The sequence below is a fragment of the Carcharhinus amblyrhynchos genome, chromosome 8 (genome assembly GCF_965287045.1).
Source record: "Carcharhinus amblyrhynchos chromosome 8, sCarAmb.v2.hapA, whole genome shotgun sequence".
NCBI lineage: Eukaryota > Metazoa > Chordata > Chondrichthyes > Carcharhiniformes > Carcharhinidae > Carcharhinus > Carcharhinus amblyrhynchos.
The window spans coordinates 59759194-59766920 of record NC_137331.1 but is presented as its reverse complement, the minus strand read 5'-3'; the positions used below and the strand labels follow the sequence as shown (position 1 = coordinate 59766920).

The 7727-nt window shown below is 43.5% G+C and overlaps 1 pseudogene; it reads right to left on the bottom strand.

The window, feature by feature from the left end:
* Window positions 1–7027: 7027 nt before the first annotated feature.
* LOC145347158 (U2 spliceosomal RNA) lies at window positions 7028–7170 on the bottom strand (annotated as a pseudogene).
* Window positions 7171–7727: the final 557 nt, after the last annotated feature.

Below are 7727 nucleotides of genomic sequence, written 5' to 3'. Positions count from 1 at the left end.
CAGGTAAGCTGGTATCTCCTCCCATGATGTGGAGATGCCAGTGTTGGACTGGGGTAAACACAGTAAGAAGTCTTACAACACCAGGTTAAAGTCCAACAGGTTTATTTGGTAGCAAAAGCCACTAGCTTTCGGAACGCTGTTCCTTAATCAGGTGAGTGGAAAGTTCTGCTCAGAACTTTCCAATCACTGACGAAGGAACAGCGTTCCGAAAGCTTGTGGCGTTTACTATCAGATAAACCTGTTGGACTTTAACCTGGTGTTGTGAGACTTCTTACTGTATCTCCTCCCATCCCTGAGGAAGAGGACTCCTCAACTTGCCTTTACCACCTAAAGAAGAACTAGCAGACTGGACCAGCTGATGGGCAACACAACAGCTCAGTGACTATCACTGTTTGCTGTGCGGATACATGGATTTGGGCCAGTGTCTGTGGGAGTTTGCACATTCTCCCCATGCTTGCATGGGTTTTCTCCGGGTGCTCCAGTTTCCTCCCACACCCCAAAGATGTGCTCTTAGGCTGATTGGTGTAACAAATTGTTCCTAAGTTAGTCTCCCCTCAATCTGGTTTACAATGTGGAGTGCCATAAGCGTAGACAAGGGTCATGGGTGGAAGAGGGGACTCACAATGTTGAAATGGCGGCACGGGCTCGTTGGGCCAAAGGGCCTGTTTCCTGTGCTGTGTTGTTCTTTGTTCTTTGTTCAGACAGTGATTGCTGAACTGTGGGATCACCAGGGTTTTTTTCTCTCTATCGCATGTGTGTTGTCTTCTATTGAGTTCCTTGAGTACTATTGGTCCTCAGGGAGTGGAAGACCACCAGCAGCAGCACAATTGTGGAAAGCAGTAGTAGCAGAGTGCTTGAAAGTATCAGGGGCAGCACAACGCAAGGCAGCAGGAACAGGAAGGAGTCCTTTGCTTCACCAGCAATGAATGAAGGTTTGTCTGCCCTGGAAATATGACACCAGCACATGTTGTGACAGCATTTAATGCTGACCTCTATTCCCAGCTCCGGCCCTAGATTTGATGACCTCCACATCTTACATTCATTAACTGGATAGCTCCTACGGGAATATGTGTAGCCGGCGGCCTAACAGTGTATTGGGAATGGCACTGATTTCCAGTGCTACCACCCTGACCTGTACCTTCAGGATAGAATTCAACCCTACATTTCTCGTTTCTAGAATACATTTGGACAAATAACTGTAGATGTAGCAGAAAGCACACGGCACTATAATGCTGGAGGAGTGCTGGATGTATCTAATTTAGGAGTAGGCAGCCACTTTGCATGCTGATCTTGTCACTACTCCAGTAGCAGACGGCTACCAACCTCCTTCTATTTCAATAGAAAAGTTTTCCATTTTATGCTCATCGCATTAGTCCATTCAAAATGAAAATTTTTATCTCAGTAAAAGAAGGCATATGTTTTCTTCACAATAGATTTGTTCATAGAAAACATACGCTTGTCAAAATGATTCTGAGAAGATGGTGACTTTCACTGCCATTCACTGTCATATCGATAATCAGTTCAGGCAGATCTCACTTCAGCAAATGACAGTTTCTTCACAGCCTCTCATCTGAGACTCAGTCTTCTCAGTCATTCTCAGGTAGCTCTCCCAACAGGTTGCATGTGCTAGAATTGTGTGTGAATTGGAATTAGATAGAAATTGTGGCAATGTCTGCAGAAATGACAGAGAGGCTTAAAGCTGTGCCCCTGAATAGAGTACTGCAGATTGATTTTGACATTTTGGTGACTGACTGATAGAATAGGACTGCACCTGCTTTGAAAAGCAGGTTCTGGCCTCTTTGTCATTTGGTTAGGGAGCCACAAGGTAGGCACCAAATGGACATCCCTGTGCAGCTTGCTGTTTTGAGGCCTCTCAACATCAGTGGTGTCAGCAGGTTAGGTACAAAGTTAATGGTGGGAGCTTCACAACTCAGGCAGTAGTTTTTGGAAATGGCATTGAACAAGCTATCTGCTCCTTACCTGTACCATTAATAGTTACATTACAGAATCCCCATCAGTCTCCTCATTATCCCAACAGCAAAATCATGCCCATTGTTTCCATCTATTTGTTATGATGGAAAGTGCACTTTATACAAAAGTTCAATAATATGGAGTTTTATGAGTATTACTCTACATTCCGATTTCATCAAAAAACCAGCACAAAACCAGTTTCTTTCCAAAATGACATTGTATCAAAACAAACTGAAGTGTCGTGTTTTTATAAATTCCTCATTTTGACTATTGCAGCCAAGATCCAACTTTACTACAATTTATCTATCCAAATTTGATCCAGCCTGTAATTCCTCTTGTAAAATATTCATCAATTACACCGCGGGGGAATAGAAAGTTCGGAAGTGGTTGGTGGGGGGAGGGTATTCATCAATTATACCGGAGGGAATAGAAAGTTTTGGAGGGAGGCAGTTAGGGGGGAAGGGGTTGATGGTAGTGGTGGGGACTGAGAAATAAATAAATTAAAATGGGTGGATTTCATGTCAAAGTACATACGGAAAAGATAATACTGAGAGAAAGTAAAGAAAGATTGTACAAAGAGGGAGAGAAAAAGAGACAGGAAAGAAAGTAAAGGCAAATCTTAAATTATGCAAATTGAAAGTAATGACCAAAATTTGAAGGAATGAGACTTCACACTTGTAAATATTTTAGTGCCAGTAAGATTAATTCGCAATACTTAGCACCTATTATGTAGTTACCAGAGTATTTCGGGTGGTACGGTGGTTAGCACTGATGCCTCACAGCAGCAGAGACCCAGGGTCGATTTGTGGCTTGGTCACTTCTGTGCAGAGTCTGCACATTCTCCCTGTGTCTGCATGGGCTTCCTCTCACAGTCCAAAAGACCGTGCTGGTTAGGTGCATTGGCCAAGCTACATTCTCCTTCAGTGTACCCAAACAGGTGCTGGACTGTGGCAACTAGGGGCTTTCCACAGTAACTTCATTGTTTTGTTAAGCATTTATTAGTCACGAGCCTACTTGTGACTAATAAATAAAATTTATTTAGGTGGGACTAAACAAGACCTAACTTTCTAGGCAAGTTTAGTTCCTATCTACTGTTCAACTACATCATGTTCGCCAATGTGTTTCAATGTGAGGCAGACTGCAAAATGCTATTTTCACAGAGCCAACAGTGCCGCAATACAACTTGGACAGCAACCTTTTGGATATTGGTATTTAACCATGTCTCCAACCCTCACCTGAAAGTACACTGCTAGTTGTGCACAAATAACAACAAGCCTTATTAGCCTAACAATTGCTTTCAGCAGCAAAATCTGAGCCATTACTTTTCCTAATGCGGACAACATTGAAATGTAACACTTTGTTCATATGGTTGTTTTCTTTTATATTTTCTCCTACGATTTCTTTAGATGCCAGACTTATAAACACATAGCACATGCCCAGAACTTTTGATGTTTGATAAGACATCATAGCCCAGAGGTAACCCCCAAGACATGGTGGGAAACCCCTTAGAGATACCCTGCACTGACCAAGAGGGACTTGCCCGAGAACGGTTGATGAGCAAGTCCCCTGCACGTGGAACTCTCCGAAACTCTGAGTTAAAGTTGGAGATTTCAGATGGCACTGGCTCACTTACCAAAATAATTAAAAGGATTAAAACAAATTCTAACTCCTTGATAACTATACTCCTGATTATATCAGTTTCCACCCCCAACTCCCCTCTGGACCCCAAACAACCTTCCCAACCTCACTACCACCACATTCCCTGATTAGCCTCGGTGATCCAACTGCTACCTAACCTGCTGAGTATGCACTGACCATCTAACAACTCCTCTCCAAACTGACTACCTCCCATACTTCCTGACTGTCCCACTGACCCCCTGACTCATACCACCATATCACCCACCAACCTGCCATCCTCCTCCCTCAGCCACACACCTACCATCCTACCCTCTCATCCATCCACCTGCCATCATACCCCATTACACATTTACCTTACACATTTACCCTCTCTCTGTAGTTTCTCAAAGTGCCTTTAGGACATTTAAACATGCCAGAATATGGCACCAAGTGCCATAAAAACAGGGTGAGTCTTGACTTCCCACCATCATCCTGCATGACAAAGGTAAGACTCCCAGAACAGGTAAGTTCTTCATTTCTAAAAGGCCCAGTATAGAAGTCTGGATAAGTAAACTGCAGCAGGTGACGGTGCAGAGGGACCTTGGGGTCCTTGTGCATGAGTCGCAAAAACCCAGCCTGCAGGTGCAGCAGGTGGTCAGGAAGGCTAATGGGATGCTGTCCTTCATAGCGAGGGGGATTGAATATAAAAGTAGGGAGGTCTTGCTGCAGCTGTATAGGGCATTGGTGAGGCCGCAGCTGGAGTACTGTGTGCAGTTTTGGTCGCCGCACTTACGCAAGGATATTTTGGCCTTGGAGGGAGTGCAGAGGAGGTTTACTAGGCTGATACCGGAGTTGAGGGGGTTGAGCTATGAGGAGAGGCTGAAGAAACTAGGCTTGTACTCGTTAGAGTTTAGAAGAATGAGGGGCGATCTCATTGAGACGTATAAGATGATGAATGGGATGGATAGGATAGAGGTGGAGAGACTCTTCCTGCTCAGAAAGGACAGTAGGACTAGGGGGCACAGCCTCAAGATAAAGGGGGGGCGGTTTAGAACGGAGTTGAGGAGGAACTTGTTCACTCAAAGGGTGGTGAATCTCTGGAATTCTCTGCCCGTTGAAGTGGTGGAGGCTGCCTCGCTAAATATTTTTAAGACGCGGGTTGATGGGTTTTTGATAAGCGAGGGGATTAAGGGTTATGGGGAGAGGGCGGGAATGTGGAACTGAGCCACGACAGATCAGCCATGATCTTATTGAATGGTGGGGCAGGCTCGAAGGGCTAGATGGCCTACTCCTGCTCCTATTTCTAATGTTCTTATGTTCTTATGTTCTAATACTGAGCTCTGATACAAGGTAAGTAAATAGGAGAGGCATAGCAATCTGACAGTGACTACCACTCCTCAGAAGATTTGGTCTAATGTTTTACTCAGATAGTATTCTCTAAAGAAACCAAAATAATACCAAAAATATCAGCCTGTCTCAGGTTGCAACATGCTCACCTCCAAATCAGAAGGCTGTGGGTTCAAGCTTCACTCAAGACAAGGCCGACCCTGGTATATTACATTGTTAAAAGTGCTGGCTTCTTACTGAGATGTTAAACTGAGGTCTAACTATCTTACACAATTGAATATAATCATTCAATGCCACCATTTAAACAGCAGGAAATTCTTTAGTGGCCTGACCAAGATTCCTACTTCATGCATTCACATCAAAAGTAGATAACTTGGTTACTTATTCATTTGCAATTTATGAGACCTTACTATCCAAACTTGATAGCAGCATTAACAACAGTGGCTACACTTTAAAAATAATTTGTTAGTTATAGAGTTTTTTTTTATTCATTCATAGGATGTGGGCAATGCTAGTGAGACCAGCATTTATTTTGATTTGATTTGATTTGATTTATTATTGTCACATGTATTAACATACAGCGAAAAGTATTGTTTCTTGCGCACTATATAGACAAAGCATGCTGTTCATAGAGAAGGAAATGAGAGCGTGCAGAATGTAGTGTTACAGTCATAGCTAGGGTGTAGGGAAAGATCAAATTAATGCAAGGTAAGTCCATTCAAAATCAGACGGCAGCAGGAAAGAAACTGTCCTTGACTCAGTTGGTATGTGACCTCAGACTTCTGTATTTTTTTCTCAAAGGAAGAAGGTGGAAGAGAGAATGTCCAGGGTCCTTCATTATGTTGGCTGATTTGCCAAGGCAGTGGGATGTGTAGACAGAGTCAATGGATGGGAGGCTGGTTTGCGTGATGGATTGGGCTACATTCATGACTTTCATAGTTCCTTGCAGTCTTGGGCAGAGCAGGAGCCATATCAAGCTGTGATACAACGAGAAAGAATGCTTTCCATGGCGCATCTGTAAAAATTGGTGAGAGTTGTAGTTAACATGCCAAATTTCCTTAATCTTCTGAGAAAGTAGAGGCGTTGGTGGGCTGTCTTAATTATCGTGTCGGCATGGGGGGACCAGGACAGGTTGTTGGTGATCTGGATACCTAAAAACTTGAAGCTCTCGAACCTTTCTACTTCATTCATGTTGATGTAGACAGGGGCATGTTCTCCTCTAAGCTTCCTAAAGTCGATGATAATCTCCTTCATTTTGCTGACATTGAGGGAGAGATTATTGTTGCTGCACCAGTTCACCAGATTCTCTATCTCATTCCTGTACTCTGTCTCCTCATTGTTTGAGATCTGACTCACTACGGTGGTGTCGTCAGCAAACTTGAAAATCGAATTGGAGGGGAATTTGGCCACACAGTCATAGGTGTATAAGGAATACAGCCTTATGGGGCACCAGTGTTGAGGATGATTGTGGAGGAGGTGTTGTTGCCTATCCTTACTGATCATGGTCTGTGAGTTAGGAAGTTCAGGATCCAGTCGCAGGGGGAGGTGCTGAGGCCCAGGCCACAGAGTTTGGAGATTAGGGATTGTCATCCCAAATTGCCCTTGAGGTGGTGTTGGTTAGTCTTCTTGAACCATTGCAGCCCATGTGATGTAGGTCCACCCACAATGCTATTAGGGAGGGAGCTCAAGCATCTTGACCCTGCACCAGAGAAGGAATAGTGATGTAGTCCTAAATCAAGATAGGGTGTGACTTGAAAGAGAACTTGAATATGGTCATGCTCCTATCTGCCTGCTATTCTTGTTCTCCTAGGTGATAGAAGCCAGCAGTTTGGAACATTTTATTGAAGAAACATTGGTGAGTTGCTGCAATGTCTCTTGTTAATGGTACATATTGCAGCCACTGTGCACTGGTGGTGGAGGGAATTAATTTTTTTTAAATCCAGCTCAGTCAAATTAAGTCCAATCCAGATTCTCAACAAGTTGGGACATTCCCGATCCAAGCTGATAAGACAGGGCTCTCAACTCCTGTCTTGGGCTTGATCTACATGATCCAAGCTGATTGGAGTAGGCATAGCTCTTCATCCAAGGTTTGATTTTATTTGCATCTTAGCTAAAAGGCCAAGATGCAGCTTTAAAAGATTGCTTCAAATGAAGCTGAAATGTCACCTAATGACTTCAACCAAGTGCAGCATGTTGATACTACACTTGATCTTAGCCAAAAGGCCGAGAATGTTTAAAGTGATGGATAGGGTGTTGATCAAGTAGGCTGCTTTGTCTTTGATGGTGTTGAGCTTCTTGCGTGTGTTCGGTGCTCTGCTCACTCAGGCTAGTGGAGAGTGTTCCATCACATTATTGACTCCTGAGTTTTGCCTTAGTCTCTGGGGAGTCAGGAAATGAGTTACTTGCTGCAGAGTTCCCAGCCTCTAACTTGTTGTCACAGGTTTTATGTATCTGGTCCAGTTATGTTTCCGGTTTAACTGTAACCCCCACGATGTTAATAGTGGGTGATTCAGTGATGCTAATGTCTTTGAAAGTCAAGGGGAGACGGTTAGATTCTCTCTTGTTGGAGATGATCCTTATCTGGCATTTATGTGGTGCAAATGTTACTTGCCACTTAACAGCCAAGCCTGAATGTTGTGACAGCCTGGAGATATTACTATAGGATTCAATTTTCTTTCCATTAGATTGCTGAGAGGTGAAAGTGGTGAAATTAATTATTGCCTTGTGGCCAAGGCAATAATTAATTTCAAAGGTTAAGCACATCATGTTTAACTGGGCTTTTTGACCACTCC